General features: G+C 32.5%; 2 protein-coding genes across 2 annotated transcripts in view; one reads left to right on the forward strand and one right to left on the reverse strand.

Moving 5' to 3' along the window:
• Positions 1-1,380, reverse strand: part of LOC143180940 (uncharacterized) — a 29,177-nt gene extending 27,797 nt beyond the window's left edge. Inside the window, exon 1 of the mRNA XM_076381001.1 lies at positions 1,286-1,380. The gene's annotated coding sequence lies outside the window, so the exon portion shown is untranslated. The remainder of the gene's footprint in view (positions 1-1,285) is intronic.
• Positions 1,381-15,888: 14,508 nt separating this feature from the next.
• Positions 15,889-23,644, forward strand: part of LOC143180604 (adenylate cyclase type 6) — a 393,507-nt gene continuing 385,751 nt past the window's right edge. The window contains exons 1-2 of the mRNA XM_076380460.1: positions 15,889-15,919; positions 16,101-16,164. The gene's annotated coding sequence lies outside the window, so the exon portion shown is untranslated. The remainder of the gene's footprint in view (positions 15,920-16,100; positions 16,165-23,644) is intronic.

Here is a 23,644-nt window from a genome sequence, read left to right on the forward strand (position 1 = left end):
TTATTTTTAACGTTACGTAAAACTTCATATTTTATGTAACACTTAGAAAATTCACAAAATAGATATTTAGATAAATTTAAAAATAATTTAAAAAATGAATACAATGAAATGATGTATAATGAACCAAAAAATATCTTGTAAACTAACACAAATCACTTGATACTTTATAATTGAAACTTAAGCTGCACATAGATATCTTAACGATGTCAAATGTTCACATGAGAACAATTGAGAATCTACGTCAGTCTTTTATAATCATTTGTCTTTTAATTGTCTATGGTAAAATAATAATTAATTAAAAATTTAACTGAGCTTTAATAAATGAAATATGTTAGTCGAATTTTTAATTGGTTCATTTTTAATTTAAACGCTATCTATTTTAAAATATATTGATGTATATTAATTGGAATTTTTAATTGGTTCATTTTAAATTTAAACGCTAATTATTTTAAAGTTTATTGGTGTATATTAACGATTACTGTTTATAAAAATTGTATAATACATTGTAGTATATATATTTCAAGAAGCAATATTTATAAAACAATATCAACATCTCCTATTTGCATGTGAAACTAACGAATCCTCTTTATTTATAGAGTCGAGTTCTTCATTTATTCTCTCAATCAATGCTCTTTATTTGTTCATAAAAACGGATAGTTTTATTAATAAAATATTGACAGTTTCGAATGATTTATACGAACCACGGAATGCAAAATAGTGATTCAAGTTAATCGTACACAAGCTCCCGCATTTGATTATTGAACCCTCGCTCTTCAGCAAACGATTAAATTGGAACAGAATGAAAGCACAATCTATACATATCACTGAGGGTGTCACCGACAATTATTTCTGTTTCCATTATGATGTAAATTAACATAAATGATAGAAATACCCGTTAACAAAATGATCCCCTTCTCAAGGTAAATATTTACCTCTTCATCGACAACCAACGCTAATAAGTACCTTTCTCGTGTAACGATCGTTTCAAAGCCACCGCTTTGACCCGAAACACTCAATTACACCTACTTAACGCTTATTCAGTGTACACTCCAAGGACCAATGAACGATACACGGCCACTGCACCGTTATCACAAATTACTATCACTTCTGTCATTACTAACGCTCACTTCTGACCAAAGGTAAATTTATGAGCGAAGTGGAGTCGATCAATAAAAGTTAGACGATCAGTAGGGTTCAACGAAGTAAAATAGAAGGAAGAAGAGGTAACTCACAGAAATCGGTTTGTCAATGAACCCCTCCCCCTCTTGTTGGTATTGCGACTTACCCTCGAAACCTAACCTGACACCGCCCAGAGTCACTCTGAACTTGTTTCCCTCCTTCAACGACAGTACTCTGTCTGTGGAAGCACCGTGACTCGTTCAGTATTCACACTTGCGTAATCTTAGGGTAATATGCGAGTTTATTTTTCACGAAGATCGCGAAAATCCACAAAAAACCACGACTTCGTCCCATCGTGAGACGAGAACTGCCTTCGATGCAGGTTTCGCGTTCTGGCATGCAGTACCGTATTCCACGAGGGGCATGGTCTACTATTGGAGCCCAAAATGAGAATTACTATTCATAAGGGTTGTTTGAAAATTAATGGAATAAAATTGTACTGGCTGATATCATTCAGAAAGTTTCTTCCCGTTAGGAGTTTTTTTTGTAAATTAAATTATAATCTTTTTACTACTACTATTTCTACCTCTACTACTACGATCATATTTTAGATAAGAGCTAATAGATAATAGCGTAATCGAAGATTCTAAAGTAGAGAAAGCTGTCACGTACCAACAGTTGAAACTTAAATTCCCAATTATAAAGTTTTACATGGTATCAGAATTTATAGAAGCAAAATTATTTTGTTTCGTTCCTAAGGCTGTAAGTAGTTAATATTACGAGACTGTATTACTATTGAAAATAAAATAAAGTTTTAATATTGGAACATATCAACTCTGATTTTCGATGAATTTGAGTTCCCATTACAGAATTTGTTTTCTTTGTGATCAAGCGATTCATATAAATGAAGTACTAGCGATTACTTCTAATAATGTTATTAGTTAAATGCTGGCGTAGTCATTGAAAACAAATAACTCATTAAACACTGTGGAACAGTATCTTTTCAGCGAAGGAGACGGTCCTAGAGCTTGCGCATGCGCGTTAAATGTGTTGGTTCGTACATAGTACTATCACAGAGTAGAGTAAAATATTAATAATAGTAGAAAAATAGTGAAATATCAATAATAGTTCGTTAAACTTCATAGCATTGTCAAATTTTGGTTTAATATTGATTTACTTCTTTGTAGAATTGACTTTGTCATATTGTTCGGTTACCTCGATTGCGAAGACAGAAAATCAATGATTGGTTCAGATTCAATGGGAAAATTCTATTACCCGCTGAAAATTCGTATCGGCGTGTTTTCAATCGAACTCGATTAGCGAAGTTGCTAGCAATTTTACGGTGTTTCCAATTGGCATTCACGGAAAATTATCACGGGATGGAAAAATACCTTTCACTAATCATTTTTTGTTGGAATGCCGTTATATTTTCGCACAAGTGAAGGGTTTTCGAAGAAAAAATACAATCGCTAGTTAAAAAACAGTATATTTTATTGATATATGAACGAATAATAATAACTAAATAATAATTACTTACGTTATTAATAACAGTAACGTATAATACTAGTATGATGATTAAACAAGAGAACTAAGTTACTTTAGTACTGCTAATAGTAAATACTTGTATTGATGGTAATAAAAGAAATTCAAATATCGAACATAAATGTTAAATAACACTTATGCAATCTTATCAGTAAATACTAATACTTCATGTGACGAAATATTATACATTACGATTTACAGTATTTTGGTAATAGATACAATTTTATACACATTATTACTACTCACGATATTGTTAATGCCATGCGTAATATTCATAATGTCTACTAATAACTGCGATTAATAACAAATTCACTGACGATAATAGGGAGAAATTAACCTTTTATTAACAAAAATATACCAGTAAAAAATATTTCTTTTAAACATGACATTAATATTGTGTTATTTTTATTTATGACACTAGTACTTTACCACTTTAAGTAGTAGCAAATAGTAGTTTTGGTAACAATACTAACAAAAAATATCAGCTATATATTGTTATACATACATGTATAGTGTTGCTACTAAATGTTAGTTCTGTGAAATATTACTTTTACTTTGATATTAAATATAATTTTTTAACACATAGTGGTAATTATATAGACTATCAATTTTGTTTTTGATACTAGTACTAAATACTACATTTGATGCTAATAAATTGTTAAATATGTTACTTTTTAATGCTTGATATTAGTATCAAATATCAATTTGCAATGATAATGGTATATTTTTTTTCCTTATATTTTAAAAAGTTGCATCAACTTCTTAGTTATTAGCAATTAAACTAATTTAAATTATTTTGGACATTAATTTGATTTGTTTGTCTTTCTATAGATTATTTCTCAGCAATGGTTTAAGTTTAAAGGAATTTCTATAATTATTGTATTTGTATAATTATTCAGCTAGTGAAGCAATATGTTTTTTATTATTACTGAGTTATAGTTGAAGGAAATAGGTGTCGTTTCCTTAGATAATACGTATATGTATGTGACTGGGTGATTTTTATACGAACGATTCTTATTCTGGATATTGTTATTTGATCTTTTCATGATAAGTTGTACGAATTAATTTAGAAAGTAGTTAGGTACTGGAAAGGCTTTAAAAATATTGTTATTACTCATAATGTTTTGCATTAATTGATTTTTTCTAACTGTTTTAAAATAAAAATGAGATAAAACAACCAGATACCTGTTCCAATTTATAGTCAAAATGCGAGACGTTTCAACGTTCAAAGAGAATTTTTTGATGACTAGATACTATGATACACAGCACGAACACTCTTCGTATATGAATATCATAAAAAAAAATATTCAACTCTTCATAAACTCATAACGTATGTAGTAAAATGCCAAAAACAATAAATTGCCGTGTTATTTATTTTTCTCCTAAAAGAATCCTAAGAGTAATCCTTTGTAGGTGCGTAAATCGAAACTTCCCCTTTAATGAAGGGATCCGTTTTTCTAATCGAAATGCGTAGATTATTGGATTATTTTTCTTATTTATAATCTGAGCCTTCATAAGAACTTCATTAAGTTAATGTTTTAACGTTCATTCTTTTTGAACCATGTTTCTTAAATATTTTTGTTCTGAAATACATTTCTATTTAAATAAATCGTTGTCCTATATGATCGAAAACTGTTTTAATTTTCTGATATAATTTTAGTTATTTATGATTTATGCATAAATTCATGAATTTTTCTATTGTAGAAAGAATTTAGCGATGGACAATAAACTGAACATTTACGTATACATATACATTATCAAATACCCGTTAAATTTTTAAAAATTTAGTTTAAAGTAAATTTTACTACTAAATTAATTTCTCTTAACACACACTTCGAAAATCATTTACTAAATTATGATATGTTTTTTAGGATTCTGACGTAGAGGAGACCAAAAGCAAACATACCATGGGACGAATGAAACTCATGTTATAAAACAAATACCAGTCAACCAACAATCTTCTGCTTCTATCTTTGTACTTCAGTTCGATGACTCCTCCACTTTAGTTTTTGGCAACACGTGATAATAAGCGGTTCTTCGTATTTTAACATTTTATTGAAATAGTATATTAAAAGTAAGTTTGTAGGATGTGTTCCAATTACGTATCGTTTTGTTCTGGCTTCATAAAATCCTTTGACTTTTTTTTAAAATTGGAAAGTAAATTCTGTCAAATGCATATTTGGACAACAAAGTCTTTTGAAGTTGATCAGTTCCAGATACTCCTTTTAACACATCTACCGAAAACATATAACCAATGAATAAAATTACAAAATGTTCAAATGGAGCTACACAGTAACTCTTACCTATTTTCCTGTATACTATAATTCTGAGGTCAAAATTAAGGCAATTACTGTGGTAATTACGTGTTCTCGAATCCGATGCATCCTACGATAAAAGTTATCTACTTGATTAGGGAATTGAAAGGTATATCGAAAGAATGTATGCAAGGCACATCTATAAACTCATTTAGGAAGTTTCCAAGTCACGAGCAAACTTTAAGAGGTTTGAGTCCAGGCAGTTACGAGGAAATTGGAGCGTTAGAATCAAAAATAGATCGTTCATTCAATTCGACAGGTAAACGGAAAAGAGAGCCAGTCGACAAGAAACGGTGCAGGGAAACATGTACATATAGATGCATAATTGTGTACTGCAGGCGATGAACGGAACCCTGAGGGGGGATCAATAAGAACTGGGTTAATACGATCAGCTAAAGCGGCGGATTTCTTTAACCCCGGCGACCAGACATTATATTTAGAATCGACATACGACAGATGGCAAGCTAAACAACCCTTCGGGATATTTTCAATCGTCTGAACAGGGAATCTCTTTTGGAGTACTCTATTCCATTGTTGTTTCTTCTTCCAGAAAGTGAATCCATAAATCGTCACCTTTAAAGTAGATTCTGTTCGCTTTTCAGTGGTCTGCGTGGATTTCTGCGATGGAGTATTTAGATTCCGACTTTTTGTTCTTCACGCGAGAATTTCAATTCGAGTTTCAATTTCTCAAACTAAATTGAAGTTTTCTCGAAGTTTCTTGAAAGGTGCTTCTTGTGAGGAAATATATGGTTCTCGGAATTTCTTCGAAACTTTATTTCCAACCTGAAGTTTTATTTATCAGGTTGGTTGAAGATGGGGTATTCACCATTCATCGTCTTCGTATTATGTATTAGACTCCAATTGTGTATAACAGTTTTTAAGTATGTAACCATTTTATAATCTAGGATGCTCTCGTTAGTGCAAAAGTCTATTCTTTAACTAATTGAGAATTGAAATTTTCTATCCAACGTAGAATTTTGTTGGTTTTAAGATCATGACTTTATTTTTATATTACATAGATTTTTCTTATTCTATTATTTTATTTAATGTATGCTTTGCTTTCAACTATAAATAATGTCTAAACCCTGTTTATTATTCTATGTACACCTTTCTGTCCTAATTTTATCTTTGAATACTATTTTCCATTAGTAGATAGTAAGGGAGACTACAGAGTATCAATCAGTGAGTACTACCGGTTAACCAAGTATCTAGTATATAGGTACATAGTTTTGTTTTATACTAAACTTCTCTTGTGCTATGCTCTGCCTTGATGTAATAATTTGTAACAATTTGCAATTGTTTTGCTATAGCACATAAGGAAGATATGTAAATGAAGATTTGTCATATTTTCATCATAACTTTTTTAAAAAAAATAAGAAATGGTAAGTATTACTATAACTTATTTTGCTTTCAGTTTTACAATATATATCTAAAAGATTGTTTCACCTTCTAGATTTTACAAAAGTTTTGCCATCTTAATGAAACAATTTTGTTATATTTAATAGCATTTGTATTTACAATATGCCCATCTGACCATACCGTTTGAAAGAAATGGAGAAATGTCGGTTAATTAATGGAAACTTCTCAATCAGGACAACCGAGCAGGAAAACTGTTTTTTATATCCAGATGTTGAGAAAATTTTTGTTTAATATTACATTAAAAAATATGTACCAAAGTAAATATTATGTTATTGAAACAGTAAATAAAAATACGTATAATTTTGTTTCGTTTATTTAAAAATTATTGGAGAAAAATTAGCCAGCATTGACTCTGCAGTGGAGAAATAATCAAAGTTCACTTTACGTTCTGTTTTATACTGCTTTTAAATGATTAGCTTTATGCATTTCATATTTTGTCATGATGAATACAATGTATCAAACATTAGAAAAATAAATTTTAATAAGCCTGACATTACGGACTTATGTTTAGGTAATTTACTATAAGTGATCGGTATTCCTCTAATTTTCCTTCTTACTTGCGATTGGTTGTTCTAAACAATATCATGCAAATGCAAATAAAAAAAGATTGGGTTGATATTCAGTTGTTATTGCAATGCAAACTCCTTCGACGCATCATGTTTTGTTGCAATGATTTATATTTTCGGTTCTGTGCAATTTATCATTTTGTTTAAAGGTTTTCTACAGCTGTTGAATTTTCTCAGTACCTTTTTTAGATAATGGACAATAGACAACAGAACTTCACGTTCAGTCGGCAGTCGGTATCGTCGGAGCAATAGGACCAAAAATCCAAGAAAGCGTTGGTTCTTGTCGCTGATTCACAAATACAGCCATAAACTCTTATCGTTAGAAGATTCTCGCAAATCTTTCCGGTACAGTCAAGTTAAATTTTCATTATTAGTTTTATGCGTTCACTTTGTCCTGAAGGAGAGGGTTTAATCCACGACTATGAGATGGAAAAACTGAAACTTGTCTCTGTTTTCTCAGTGTAGTCACTAGTCAGCAAATATCATGGCAGAGGAATACTTTCGACGTAAATATCGCTGATAAGAAATAAGTATAGCAGTTCGAGGTATGTATTTATCTTGAATTTCCTCTTTCATCAGTTTCAATCAATCAATTGCACTAGACAGATAAAGAATATCCATCAGTCGATCATTATTAGTTGACTTGAGACTCCGTTCAAAGTTTATTTGCGTATGCCATATTTCCTTACAAAGAAATTATTTATGAAGAGGGACAAAAGGAGAAACTCAAGCCGAGATCGACTGTCCCTCTTGATCGGGCACACGGGATTGGTTGCGGATCATTGGCTGTCGAAGGAAAACAAAAACAGAGACAGCCGAATAGACCTGGCGGCAGTCTTGGACGGGGGACCGGAAGTCAAAGGTGGTCATTGATTGTTAGGTAGGTGGTCTCCGTGTGCCGATCGGTTGGTCAGTTTTCTCTAAGACCTAAGAGATAGTTTTTTGTACAATACTTTGGGGTTTTCACTGTTTAAATTAATTTACTACATTTACAAAGATGATGCGCGTTGTGTCCAAAGAATTGTATATCACAAATTGACGTGCATCAAATACACTGAGTTAGTGAGACTATCTAAATTTAATTATTTCTAACTGATAATCGTTTATATTCAAACAGTCTTTATTCAATACGAAAAAGCGATTATAGTCCATTTCAAATCTAAATTGACATTTCAGTATTATATATATACGGTGTCCCAGACTGTAGAATTGTTGGTACAAGTGGAAAAGTGGTGATTCTACATGGAAAAATAAGTCAAAAGTATGTGAATAAATTTTTTGATATGCTTCGTTTTCGAAACAATTGACTTTGAATTTTAACCAAGTACGAGCGTACTGAAATACAATTTTAGGCATTTGAGGGGTAAACGAGATAAGGGGAATGCTTCTAGCTCTCCATAGAAACAGCCAATGGTCAGATTGTAAGTGTGCCTCTTCTCTGTGTACCCTGTGTACTATCAAGCACCTAAAATGGTACTTTCGCACGCATGTATCCAATTATAATTCGAACTCAATTTTTATGAAAACGGAGCACGATATCAAAAAAATTTATGCTCATTACGATCCCGGAGGTAGAGCGGCGCAAGGCCAAGGATTTAGTGTTTTATAGAATGTTAATCAGGTCGCGCCAGTGCTTATAACATAGTGTTGCCGATATATTTCGAATTCAAACTACATAGTTCCTGATGAAGTTGCACGGAGGTACCAAGGATAAAGTTAAGACATGGACATAAGTACCTGTGCCAGGTTACACAGGGTTGCCAGTAGGAGGCTGGAAATCGGACTAGCTCGGGATGAAATTGCACAGGACGTCAAGGATAGTTAGTAGAATTCATAATGTAAACAAGAATAATAGATATGTAAATATATCGGCTATATTTTTCTTCTCTACTTGCTTAACAGCATTCGATTATCCGAACACTGCGTTCCATTAATCAATGTTCCGATAATCGAGGATCGTATAGTCGATCGTTCCGTTAATCGGTGTTCTAAATTAAGGTTCTAAATCGAGGTTCTGTATTATAATAGACGATAATGACAATAATAAATGGTTATAATAGATGGTGATGATAATACATAATAGTAACAATAATAACAGATAATAGCAATAGATTTTGAAAGAATCTGTTTTTTATTATTGAACTGTGAATATTTTATTGTTATTCTTGCTATAACTTTTTCCATAGGGATCAGAAATCATAACTGCCCTAATTTAAAAAAAGTATTTCTTCTAGTTTAACAGACAATTACTGCCATCATATTTATTAAATATGTATAAACATATCAATTAGAAAAATGCCCTTAAATAATATTTTCTTATCTTTCCTCCTCATATAATCTTAAGACGCAATGCAAACGAGCAACTTTTTGACGCACGATTCTATGTCCTATTTTATAATATTCTATAACAATATCATCGAAAATGTATTCATTTGATCTTAATTATTTTAAAGCCGGCAAAATCTTTTCTTTCTTTGCTGTGGAGTGCCGAAGTAATGCAAAAGTCGCGGAACGGATATACCGTAAAAAGTACTCGAACCGACCGCCACATTGTTTTTAAACGTAGGGACGATCTCGTTTCAAAATAATCCACGACCGTGGAGTTTTTAATTCGGCGAATTCCGCAGTTGTCAGCGGTTAGGAGGTTAAGTACTCCTTTAATGAAGTGATCAGTAGAGGTGACCGCAGAGGTGACCATTAAAAATGTAAGGTGTACTTATGTGGCGTTGTATACCTGCGATTAGCAGGTCTTACGCTACTACTACTTTATTTCTCAACGACCGGGATCGACAACGTAACCCAGTGGAACAAGTATTCAAGCAGCAGGTGAATTCTTCGAATGGGTGATTTTCAATAACAATTGCATGTCTACTTATTCTCTTATCTAGAATTTTTTGGCCACTTTTTGATCTAGTGCACCATAGTTAAAGAAATAAATATCGCTAGTTGCGTAGTTTTTACGAATTATATTTTGCAACATATGGCATTTACGGATTAGTTTCAGATTTCTTAAGAAACAAACATTTTTACACGATTTCCAATGTTTTAATACGCATAATAATAGTGTAGAATCCGTAGAAACTATGGAAACATTGCTTTTTAATTTTTTACCGTGGTGTATCAAATTGAAAAATGTGAAAGAAATTGAGAACAATAGTATTGGATATTTATCTACTGAATTAATATGATTATTATTCCGGTATTGCTACAATACAAAATCGGCATTTTTCGATCTTTTTCTCTCGTTTTTTTTTTACAACTTGGGTAATTAATTTAAAAATCTAACAAAATTTCATAATTGGTGTCGCGATAGTTAACGTGTCCCTGATTTTTTTCATAATTTTTCATCCAATAGTTTAAAGGATATTGGGTAATAGCATAGAGATCTTTAGTTTCTTGTACAAGGCTCGAGCACGGCGAGAGCGAACGCTACGAGTAGCTTGTGCACCGTCACTGATCGGTCGAGCGCTCGCTAACCACGCTCTCCGATTGGTCAATGTTTTTCGTTAATAACTTGTTAATAAAGCTTCAGAGGGCACTTTTGCAAAGGAAAAAGTTGTTTAGAGTCAGCCCAGGAATTTTTAATTTAACTCTTTAAATTATAATATAATCTACGATGGATAATAGTAAAAATGTAAAAAGAAAATGGCAAGAAACAATAGCGAAGGAGGAAACACATTTAACGCCATGCCTACGTCACAGCCGACTCTAGAACTAGCCATGTTGAACGAAAAACAGCACCACTGCGAGAGTCCGACTTTGTACTAAAGAAGATATATTTTAAGAGTCTTTATTTTTGCTATTGTCTTACTGGTGTACAAGTCTTGTTCCCAATGTTGTCGTGTAGCAACTGCCTGCCGATCGCACGTCGTGCTTCCACGAAAACTCGCGCGGCAAATCGTGCGCCCTCTTTTTCTCGCTCGCGTGCGGGTGCTGACCAATCGGCTGGCTTTTACTTCTACGTCCGCACCCTCTGTTTCCTTAATTTGGCAAACTTAACCTAAGACATGAACGCGGGACTTAAGGGGGAGGCACCCCCATGGAAAACTTTGGTGACTCATTGGGATTTCCTCCAGGCCCTCGCTCGACTGCGTGGTCGATATCGAAGTTTGCAGTCGGTCATAACCGAAACATATATACAAAAGAGAGATTACAAAAAATATTACTTAGCTTTCTCAAAAATAGCTTTCATAGTCGCCCGCATCACAAACCTTGCCACCATTTGCACGTCAAATGTTTCATTCGTACGTGTCGATGGTCGCTACGGCACCAAATATTTTTTAGTGAAGTAAACTACTAATTGTAACATAAGCAATAATTTTTGTAAGCTGATTTTTTGCATAAAAATGAATGCGTACTTCATAGGACGAAATATGATTTTCGTGTTGCATGTACAAGTAGCGTCAAAAATATTTTTAATGGGAGATACACTGTAGCGGTAGAAATAAGATTAAAAGTGACATTTGTTGGATTTATAATATTGGAAATGTTTTGGTAGAAGATTAAATTCTTACGTCTAGTATTTTCCAATGATTTTAATGGATCTGTTTGCCCTAATATCTTAAATTGGTCTTTTCAAATAATTGATGCTTTATGGTAAATTGGTTTATGTAGCGTAGATTTTTCAAGGGAACGCATATACTTGGCGCACTTTTGTTTACCTTTCTAAGGCTTTTTGAGAGTCATTTTCTTTGCTGTCTGATCATAAACTAGCATATCTTCAGCTTCAAATAAAGTTTCGTTCGACAATATTGTTTAAAGCATTTTTGCACTTACAATATCGCACATATGACAGACAGGTAGTAAATAATCAGTACCGAATGGTACTTTCTTTATATGTATAGTAGTACAACTCTTGCAAACGAGCAAGAGGAGAAGTGTCAAAGTTTGTAGATTTGGTTTTCTCATCGAATTACGGAATCTTTCATTCTTCAAGATATGACTTTGGTCACAGCTGGATAAAGAGTGAAAGCTAGAATAAGGTTGTACGATTTACCTCATACACAAAAGAAAAAAATGTTAATGATTATAATCCGACAATACTAACAGCTTGGCAGGGAAACATGGACATCCAATCAATGAAAGTGAATTTATTTGAAAAGTAAATATATTAATTTTGATATGGTGATTGCGATATGAAAATTTGGTTGTATCATTTTAGACATATAATCTGTTATTGCACTTACCTGTTTTCAAAAATCAAATTTGAAATTTACATATAATTACATAAGATTGTCTCCTTTTCGAAATGCGGAATATTTTACCAAAGCTTCTAATTTCATTGTCAACTGATGCTAGCTTTCCAAAAGTTTCTACTTCGAATGATAATTAATGGAAAAAGCCAATAAATGATGCCTAAATGAATACAATTATGAAATAAACTTGGCAAAGATAAGTTAAATTAAAAATATAATAAGTATTTTATTACCTTCGTCCAAAATACACAGTCAAAAACAGAAAAACTAGATAACTTCTACCTCTAACCCTATCTGTTAGACGAAGTTAATAGCAAACAAAAGTCACATTATTCATATTCATATGAAACACTATTACCAATATTATTATCACACAATAGTATTATCACACTCTCCAAATAAATATTCCTATAAAAAAATATTCAACATTCTTCTCATCTGCACACATTTACCATGGTCTTCGCCTCTTTAACGCAAGGATGCATCTAGTGTCCACAAACATTATTAGGCGCCGCCGACATACAACCCCTTTATAATGCTAATTTTTCGATAATACCTGTATAAATTCCGTAGATATTTGCATCAGTACGTAGAAGAAGGCTCGTAAAGTTATGATTAATCTGCTTGAATAAAGGAAAAGTTTTCTAAAATACTTTTAAAAACGTGTAAAGAGTTGACATGCTTGATTTCGTAGCTTCGTCTAAACATACATATGTATATGTATACATAAAATCTCGGCGAAATCTGCCGCCAGTCAACCCCATCACTTGCGGTGCACATGAAGACCCATCAGTTTACTGGAATCTGGCCGCACTGACGCGCACGTACGTAGGGGAGTTTACCCCCACCGCGGAATTCGGGAATCCACGCCATCTGGTGACATTTAAAATAACTAATGTCAACTTCCTGTGTTGTTCCCTGGCGATAAATATGTACTATGTATGATACGACATAAACCCGCCAAAATTCGGCTGCGTCGACAAATTGATATCTTTGTCGCATTAATGTTCATAATATCAATGCTATGTTCATAATTAATCAAAAGTTTCTATTTGGTATATTTCTTATCTACGTGCGAAACTAAATTTGCTAATTTATGTGCCTATATAAAAAATAATAAGAAACTTAAAAATAATTTATTCATAGAGTAATAAGTAAGAAGTTCATATGCGATGAAAGTGGCATAACTGAGGAAACGTGGTTTATAAATCGCATCCATAAAGCAGTTTAATATAAGGTATATTTTGGTAGACGTATTCTCCTGAGCTTTCTCCAGTTGTGTCACTTTTATCGCATTTGAGCGATGTGTAAATTTACCTTATGACCGGAACCATAGGTCATTTCAATAATATTGTTATTATGATTCCCCACCCTGACAAGAGCAACGTATCGATGAATGATTTTGGAATTATCTAAAGACGCAAAATAATGAAAATATATTCATATTGTCAAATTCTAAAATTGACAAATTATATAAAAGCTTGTGAGAGGCAAGGTATGGATGTCGATGAATGATCATATAATTAGAATACCTTGCCTGGCCACGTCAAGTATTTAACTTCTAAGTGGTGAACATCGAAGCAAATCTCTAGATATTACATCTATATGTATGAACTTCACGTTGAAATGTCCGCGATATGAGTAAGTTGCATAGTGAATATATCGATTGATGTAACAATGATATCACTAAAGGATATCTTTTAAATTATGTAATAAAATGTGTTGGATGCTTTTCTAACCCATTGCGATGAATATATTGCTTAACATTTAGATTTAGATGATTAAATGTATTTATAGCTTATTTTAATTTCACATTTTTTTTTATAACTGTGTATTATTAGGTTGCACAGGATTTTGAAAAGAGTAAAAGTTTCTTTCGTAATTATTATTTTCATCTATCTTTTTGTGATTTACAAAGCAAGATTTATTTAATGGTACTTTTTCACCTTGGATTTTGTCATATCCTTGGCGTAATTTTTTTACCTTTTTAAAGTTTTTTTTTATTGGGATTAAAATCTTATAATAAGTAATTGAATTTATGAGAGAAGTCAGTAATTCCTCAAGGTTCAGGCTAGTTACATCCTAGATCACTACCTTCCAGATCGTTAAATCTCGTGTGAGCCAAAATACATATAACATTGTCATTTATTCGACTACGAAAATAATATTGATTGCAGTTATATCTAAGTAGGAAGCACTAGTTTAATAGTCATCGATTAGTTAAAGACAAACTTTGTTGACTTCCAGACAAGCATATAACACATCTGTATAGCAACATAAATAATGTAAATAATATTACCTTATATTAAACGTCAGTAAGCAAAGATGAATAACAAATAACGAATCAAGACTTCTCAACCGAATAATGAATGGAACAACGAACAATTCGAAAAATGAATAATTACATAATGATTAATTACTTATTTGTTGCTTTTATTCAAATAGAATTTTATTTGAATAATGTCCAATACTGTGTAAAATCATTAATTCGATCCTGCAGAATAGATCCATCCCGGATCAATGTAAAATACAGATTTCACCATTTTGTCAACAGCGCCAAATCACTTTCAATTTCTCGTAACAGCTGTACGCCGGACGGGTTAGGGGTTAAGTTAGGGCTGGAGGTTGCATGTCAGGTGGGGGCGCAGGAAACGAGCCCTGCGCATAGAACACGCGCTGGAAAGCCGCCCGCGGAAACACCAGTTCATGCTAGGAAACGCCGTTTCAGTCTTCGCGCGACTCTTGCCCGCGACGCGTCCGTGTTCGATATTCAGTTTTTAGCCACGAGGAACTTCATATATATTCGGCTAACGATCATTCGGTAACTAGATATCAGTTTGTGGTAAGTTTACCCCCGAAAAACGCGAAAGAAGACAGTTCCCGCGGGTATCTTTCAGCTTGTAGAAACTCTGATGAGTTTAGGGGAAGTTCCGTGTTTGGTTTGGGGAGCTCAAGAAGCGGTGAACTGCTTGAGAGTCTTTGGAGATTCAGAAGGGAAAACCTTGCGGGACCTTGTGAACCGATGAATTTATTTTCCCCAAAAGTTGGACGATGAACAATACGTTTGCCGAAATCTTCGGTGAGGAGGATCTGTAGGGTCTCCTAGCAACAGTTTTTTAAACTTCTGGACCAATTTCCTTTCCAAAGACGTTAATAAGTGTGAAAATGCAGATTGACAGTTTCTAGGCAGACGAAATCGTTGTTCGGATGTACTGAATTGTGAACAATGTTAGGTAGATTAGGCCTGAAGTGGTGAACTGAATGGTGAACAAGAGTAACGAACGGAAGACGAGGTTCGTTGGTTATTTAGGCCTAATTGTGAGGCTACTTGTGCAATTGGACCAGTTGTTCCGGTGCTAGGAGGCAGTGCGCGAACCCCTGTAAGCTCTTATAGATCCAAAGAGCAAGTTGCTCCTCAATCTTTGTATACTAAAGGAACAAAGAAGTTTCTATAACCTTTAAGACTTACCTTCTGTAACGTGGTTCGAAGTGTTTACTGTGAACTTTCTTTACTTCTATCGTCTAAGAACTTAAGCACGATATCTGTTTCCCGATTTCACAGAAATGATCTTCCTCATTTCTACTTGGCCTTAATAATAAATTGCCAGGTCTATGAAAATTAACAATTACATAGAACACGATTGTTAGCCATCGAGGGAACTTTTACTTTTGGAAACATCGAGACAAATTTGGTGTCAGAGGAAATACTGAATGAAATATTGGGGAACTCCCGAGACATCCAAGAAGACAGAAGAATACAAAGGTGAGGCTAAAAAATTTGTCATTCTCGAGAGGTAAAACAAGGAAAGGAAGTTTGCGATATAGGTTCTAAGATCCAGACTCAGGCAAGCAGCTGAAAATGACCATAACAAGTCACGTGGATCCTCCTGAAATTTTCAAGAGTAATCATAGCAATCGTTTTGTTTAAAATATGATCGCGAAAGGGGTTTGAGTGGAGATAACCATCAAGAAGTACGAGAATCGTGTCAAGATCGCGCGAGGAACGAGGTAAGCATTATAGAGTTTTGTCGTCGATTAGCATGACGACTCGTTAATCGCCTTTACTGTCAAGGAAGGGACGTCTCACGATAGTTTCGAACAATTTCAATTGAGGTTCGGCGAGTTAAACTTTGCTTAAGCATACGTAGATAGACATTTTTATATTTCAAATGTTACATGAGTCTGGAAAGCTTGAAATGCTTGTTCTTTTTTTCGTACTATTTCGATAATTATACTATGCGACTTGAACATATTGAAAAATTAATTTCTATTTTTCTTCAATGCTACAGAATTCTATGTATTGTATAATAAATATTCATTTCTGGTAAAAATAAATATTGCATGTATATTTTCGCACAAAGTATTGGGATTACTTGTTTGACCACTAAAAGTATCTAGAAAAGGTTATGAAACTATTAAATATTGAGTACATTGTTTTGTACCACACTAAATATTTCATAAATGATCCATTAAGCATTTTATCAAGGACTTTGAAAAACATTTATACCTTTTGTCATCTATAACATCCATATCGTGCTTTTATCACTGTTTTTACAATTCTAGACATCCTAGCTATTAACTTTTGTATTATGGCAGATGCTATATTTTCCCACTATGTTACTAGAATTTCTTAGAATTTCTATTTTGGAGATATCAGAGCAAAATATAGCGAAGACACATCTTACAGATATTTAACAATTTCGAGAATTTAAATAATTAAATTACTCACATCCATATAACTGGAGTAGACGTATGAAATGTATATTTGTAGTGGAATTTATAAAGTTCGATTTGTTGGCTGAGCAAAAGTTTACTGATAATGATAGGTGTCCTAATATTGTGCAGGGATGAACATATGAACATATGAATAGTAGAAAAAAACTTAGCAGATTTTACATCCGTTATGTTCTTGAACAACACCAAAATGAATTTTGGCACCGCGAAAAGTAACAACAGGAGACATGTTAGGGAACATTCACTGCAGACGAAATGCGGAATCGTGTGTCGCATCTCTTTTTTCCGCATGAATGTTATCCAAGCTTCGATAGGATCTATGTCATAGAATGTCATCGAGTGTCGAACCTACGGCTCGCTTCTCACTGCAATTGGCAGACTTGTTACAAGCGTTTCCGATTAGAATGCCTCGCATTAGCAATAGCGGAACTTGTGTCGTGTTCGATTATTGGAAACTGATTGATTGGGACCTTTTAATAAAGCCGTCTTTCATTCCTTTAATTGACCGATTCCTGACGGAGCCGCGACACCGATGTAACGGTGAGTCGCCCACAAATGGTAGAAAACATGCAAGAAGAGTGGGTTTCTGATCGCTGTATTGGTGTTTGATCGATTTTTACTTTATGCTTCTGAGGTAATTAATTTCACAAGAAGAATTTTATTAATGTGGTTGCTACAAAAGTATACATATGTAGATATATATGAAAGCTAAAACAATATTTTCTATTTTAAAACAAAATAAGCCACACATGTATTAATATTAAGTTCTTCAGAATATATTTATAAAGTTGGACCACTACAAAATTAACAAACAGTATACCCATTATTGCGAGGTAATGTGTATACTGTAAAAAGAACCTCTAGAAATATAATAAATAAATAATCGATTACCAAAACAAAACTTAATACCATTCAAATTATTTGTCACCTGTTTAAACGTGTTACTTCACTGCTGTAATTCCAATTCAGTGAAGCATAACCTGTATAGGTCGAAGTTCACCAGAGTAAATCAAAGGTTTACCACTGCAGTCTCTACAACTCCAATAAGTACACCTCATTCAAAAATATTAGAACATCTATCATTTTCAATGACCTTTTTGCAATGCAAATGAAATGTAAATTATTATCAATACCGTGAATAGTTTTTTTTTCTTCAAATTCTATTACGAACATATCTACATTTTGTACATCTATCTAGTGCATCTACTGTAACTATATGGATATAAATAATTGAAGTATTTAAATCACAGAAATTATTAAATGTTTGTAGAATGTGTTTTAGCTACATTTCATTCCGATATCTTCAGGCAGTTTATCAAAATTTTAAGAAATTTTAGAGAAAAAGAGTGGAAAAATATAGTTTCTGATAGAAAATTAAATAACAGGTTGTTCGAAATGGTAAAAGCATTGATAAAAGCACGCAATGGATATGTACATGAAAAAAAATATAAATATTTTTCAATATTCTTGGTAAGATATTCAACCATTTAACGTACAAGCTGGAGTATACTCGACCACGTCTCATAATATTACGAAAAACTAATTCTTAGAAGTTTAATGGATTATTAATTGAATATGAACTCTATTTTGTACAAAACAAAGTACTCTCGTGAGTATATCAAGAATACAGTTTGTTTAAATAATAATACCTACTTATACCTAAAATGGTAATACTAAAACACGTATGAATAAGTCTGTAAACGAAGAACACATCGTGTTTTACAATGTACGATCTAAGTACTAACTGATTGTGTACTTCGGAGGCCGTTTGCAAGAGCATTTTGAGCAGGGTTGCCAGTAAATTCCTCACCAAAAGGAAAAAACGAATCTCTCGCACGTCCCACATCTCTCAAACACACCCTATCATAGGGGAGCGAGGAGGATTCACTTATCTTTCATCAAGGAATTCCCGGACAACTTTGCTTTTGAGGGTTGTCGAAGAACAACATATATGTCAATTTTTCCTGGAAACGTTCTAAGAAAAAAGAAATGTTTCCTGGAAACGTTGCAAGGAAAAAGAAATTTTTTCCTTGAAACATTCAGGATAATAACGACGTGACATGTTACCACGTACATAAGACCGTACTCAATTACCATGCATCTCTTGCCCTGCTTTGCTACGCTAAAAGATAAGACAGTCGGAATTTAAGGCTAAACGTCCATGACATACTTATTAACACTTGGTGAAATTCATTAACTATTCATATTTTCCAAACATTTATTATGATCAAACAAGTGTCCTAGTACCTACTTTTGAGAGGGGGCGTATATGTATCCATACGCATAAGGCATTGGGAGTAGTAAGAGTGAACTCAAAAAAGTGTTTCTAAAATAACGTTTTTTCTTTATTTTCTATAAATGCGAATAAAATAAAAAATATTTTTGAAATTATTGGATTCACACTTACTACCCGCAACGCCTCATGTTCTACATCTTCTATCGAAGAGTACTTGTAATACTAAAATATACGATGTTCTGGAATTCATAGTACAAACGGAAAGATGGTAAAACTACATGAAAGAAAAATTGACTTTGAATTTGAACTAAGGACGAGGGTGCCAAAATAAAACCTTAGGCATTTGAGGGATACAAGGGAGAAGGAAATATATCTAATTTATAGTAGAAACAGTTAATGAACGGATCGTGAATGTTTCCTTTACCCCGCATACCTTTCAAACACTCAAAACGTTACTTCTGTCATACATTTGTACTCGATTGTAATTCGAACTTGGGATGAGCACACGAGACTCGTTCGTAGGGAATAAATCTCGGATTTTACAAGTTTTATGAAAGTTAAACCGTACGAAACAGAATGACATGTTTTAAGACTTTTTTACTTTTTGTAATATTATAGAATTCTCTTCTTGTTAGTTTAGCGTAAAGTTATGTTAACTTTAAAAGATTATTACTACAAAATGGAGACAGACTAGGGATTATATTATAGGCCATCTTGTGTTTGAACTCTGCTATGACCTTTTAAAATATTGTTATGTAAATGTTTACATCCTGTATAGCAATATGTATACATATACAAAAATTCTTCTTTAAACCTTTACACTGTTGAGTTGAGTTTCTGATTTTTCTATATGTTGATCATCAAACTATGCGATGTAGGGATAACGAAACGATAGCACATTTGAACTTTCATTTAAATTTCTTAATATATATTTGTATTTGGAGTTATGTAGATATATGTGTATGTACGTATACATAAAATCACTCACGGATGTATGTATATTATTGTTGTGTCCTGTGTGGTGGCTCACAGGACGAGGTTTGGGATTTCGACCATGGGGTTCGTAAGCAGTTAAAGGATTGGAATTGGAATTCTCCAGGTTGTTTTCAATAACTCTTCGAGTTTATTGAACAAGCTAACTGAACTAGACTAACATAAGTGTACAAGTGGCCATTTCGATCTGTACTCCTTTCCAGTCGACTTTTGAGTGTGTTGTTTCCGCATACAGTGGTTTTCATTACAACATTAGACGTAGTGGTGAAATTATACGTTATTATATGTATGTACTTCCATATGTATAGTATACGGTCAACTTTAGCAACATCGTCCTAAAGCGACGAAAAATCTGTACGAAATTAAATTTGCAGAATGTTTATTTATCGCTCACATCAATACATACAAGTTGTGTAGATACTAATACAAGTATTCATCAAGCTGACGGCATCCGTAAAAGAAATAAATAAGAAACGTTTCAAACAGTTGAAATAATAAAAGGTTAATGTTAGTCAATGTAAAAATGACACATTTCTATAAAGATAAATCGAAAAGTTAACAATTTACTGAGAGATATAAATAATTAGAGGAAAACAAAGACTAGTAGACGTTCTTTTACAGTTTCCGTTCGTCTAAAACGTGCAATTTGAAACTTGTACAAAACTCACATTACTCAGAAAACTAATTTCAAGAACATTCGTTGTATGTTACAGACGTCTAAGTGTATTAAATGACAAAAAACATAAACAGGAATGTCGCCATAAACAGTATCGATTGCACTTTGGAAAAGAACATGTACTTACAGTAGAAGAAATAGCTAAGGATTTCATTTACAGATGACAAACGGTTTAATCTAGACGGTCTTGACAATTTCGATTATTGTTATCGTCACATACAAAAACAAGAATTAATAAAAGTTCAAATGGGGAGAAGTGCAATAAGGTGAAAGGGTATGACGCAATGACTGATGAGGTATTCATTCAGGGCTAAATGAATAATACTACTTATCTTAATTTAATACTGAAACACATAAGGTACTATGGCGTGCATATTATTGGAAGTAACTTCATTTTTTAGTATGTGCTTTTCATTTAACCCTTAGCGCTTCGTGCTCTTTTGAGAAGAAGAAATCTTATTTTGAGTGGAAACAATTACACATACTTGTAAATGTTTTTGATTTTATTTATTTTATAAATATGCATTTTTCATAAATTTTAAAAACATAAATTTTATATGTTTAATAATAAAATTTTTGTAATTCACCATGATGTGAATAATTCACCGTCTTTTAATACTTGAAAATCAAATACTATCTATCACTTAGCTCTAAATTCTCATGATAACATTTATTCTTCTCCATGTTGCTAGTTATAAGAAAGGTTATGAAATAATTTAACCTCAATATTACAGACTTAGCACGTTTTAAATATAGATAACAATTGTCAACACCCGACGATGACATAGCATTTTAAGCGTAATCATGCTAAAAACATGTCTCCATACCTGACCCCACGGAGCGTTAAGGGTTTTAAGTGAGAATACCCTTGTCAGTGGAAAAGTGGCAGAGGTGCATTTCTTCCTAAAACGATATAAACATTATTTGTATCTATTTACAGAGAAAATCATACAAATGTTTTTTAATAATACTAATGTATTAAAAGTTATCAGTGCGTTAATACAGAATAAAGTTACCAGTCGTAAGATTATATTTAAAAATTGTATAATTATTTAAAAAAACGAATTGATGTGACTTTTGGATGTATTCTTAAGAAACTGAATTAGAACTACATACTTAAAACTTTCTGCTAGTTAGTTGATTACTCAAGTAAATAGTTATATCTAATTTCAAATTTTTAACGACATCTCTTATAAGACAGAAATGTTATGATATTCTACAGTCTCTGGCCATCAAATTAGGATCGCTAAAAGTTCCCGAGTTAATGAAACATTCTCCTTCATAAAATTAGCACTTTTCACTATTCATTTTTCGTGGTTAAACACTGAGAGAGGGTTGTCACCTCTGACAAAAACCAGCAATATAAATGTTTTTTATTTGGGATGTCGCATCGTTTTATATTAATTCTTGGTTACATAATTGTGTTTGAGTTAAGAGAAGTTTCATTATATATAATAAAATATTTAAACCCAATGGAGAGAAAAATTATTTTAGTTAAATTTTGTATAACTTTTAATATTTTCATTTTAATTTACTTTATACTGAGATTGATTTGGACAATTGCAAGGTATATAATAGCTCTTGAAAGTTATCTTTTGGGTAATTATTAATCATTCATTTGTAATGGTGAAATACTTTGAAGGTAGAGAATACTAAATTAATTGCTATGTATACATGTTCGCGTATATATTTAGTAATAATTTGCGCAGTCAGAAACAATTTGCCGTTGATGACGTAAAACATAAGTGTAGATATTTTAGATTTTAAAAGATTTGTATCAATTTTGTAGTATTATATGTCGCGTCTAGAATATCATCTTTCAAACTTGGATTATCACCGTGGCATCATCTAGAGAGAAACTTCAGGCTTTACGAGTTTTACCCTTTATTGATTTTAAGATTAAATTGTAAACCATATCAAGTATATTCCTCTTTGAAGGATCGTCATTATTCTTGGATTACTATAAACTTAAGTTCTTCTGGTAGTTTCCACACATATTATATATAAACTTTTACAACTAAGACGTCATTTAAAATATTCTTATGGCTATTTAACGAGCTTACAAACTTTAATCCCTATTATATATTTTGTAAGATTCCAGGAGATACTCCCACTTGTCTTATAAACTCGATCGATATTGCTACTTGTAGGTCGCATAATACGCGCGTACAGTTGTTGGAGTTAATTTTAATGGCATGTTCATAATTAGCCCTATCTTTGAAAGTTTACGAACTTCGCTTCTATATTATCCTTAGATTTCGAGCAATGTTCGTGTCAACCATTAATTAAGGTTATCCAATTGATGCCAGTATCCTAAATTGAAGGGAAACAAAACTGAAGTGATTCCAACAATTATTACTCCAAAATATAGAGATAATTTAATTTAGTTTAGAGCATGAATTTAGAAATTTAATATTAGACCTAATATGAAACCTAATATTAGATCGATACATGTAAAATACACATAAAATATGATTGTTATTACGTCCTTATTATTTAGTGTCAAGAATAATTGAAATATTCGAGTTATTTTTTAATAAGTTTAACATAATCTTATTTAATACACATTTAATATAAATTTGATTTATTACTTAGGACGAAATGGACACCCACTCTTGTAAATAAAACACTTAAAATATTTACCTATTTTACAATTTCTGAGTTTGATTTCTTACATAAATAATTAAGTTTTTGTTTTAAGTATATAAAATTTGCAAAGAAAATAATGCTAAAAGGTCGTAATTATTAGTGCACATTTTGAAATTGAAAGATTGAAACATACTTTCTCGTAGATAATATTTAAATAATTTTTATAGGTGTATAACATTATAGTCGAGGATTATTAGAGA

Source organism: Calliopsis andreniformis, chromosome 6 (genome assembly GCF_051401765.1).
Source record: "Calliopsis andreniformis isolate RMS-2024a chromosome 6, iyCalAndr_principal, whole genome shotgun sequence".
Lineage (NCBI taxonomy): Eukaryota > Metazoa > Arthropoda > Insecta > Hymenoptera > Andrenidae > Calliopsis > Calliopsis andreniformis.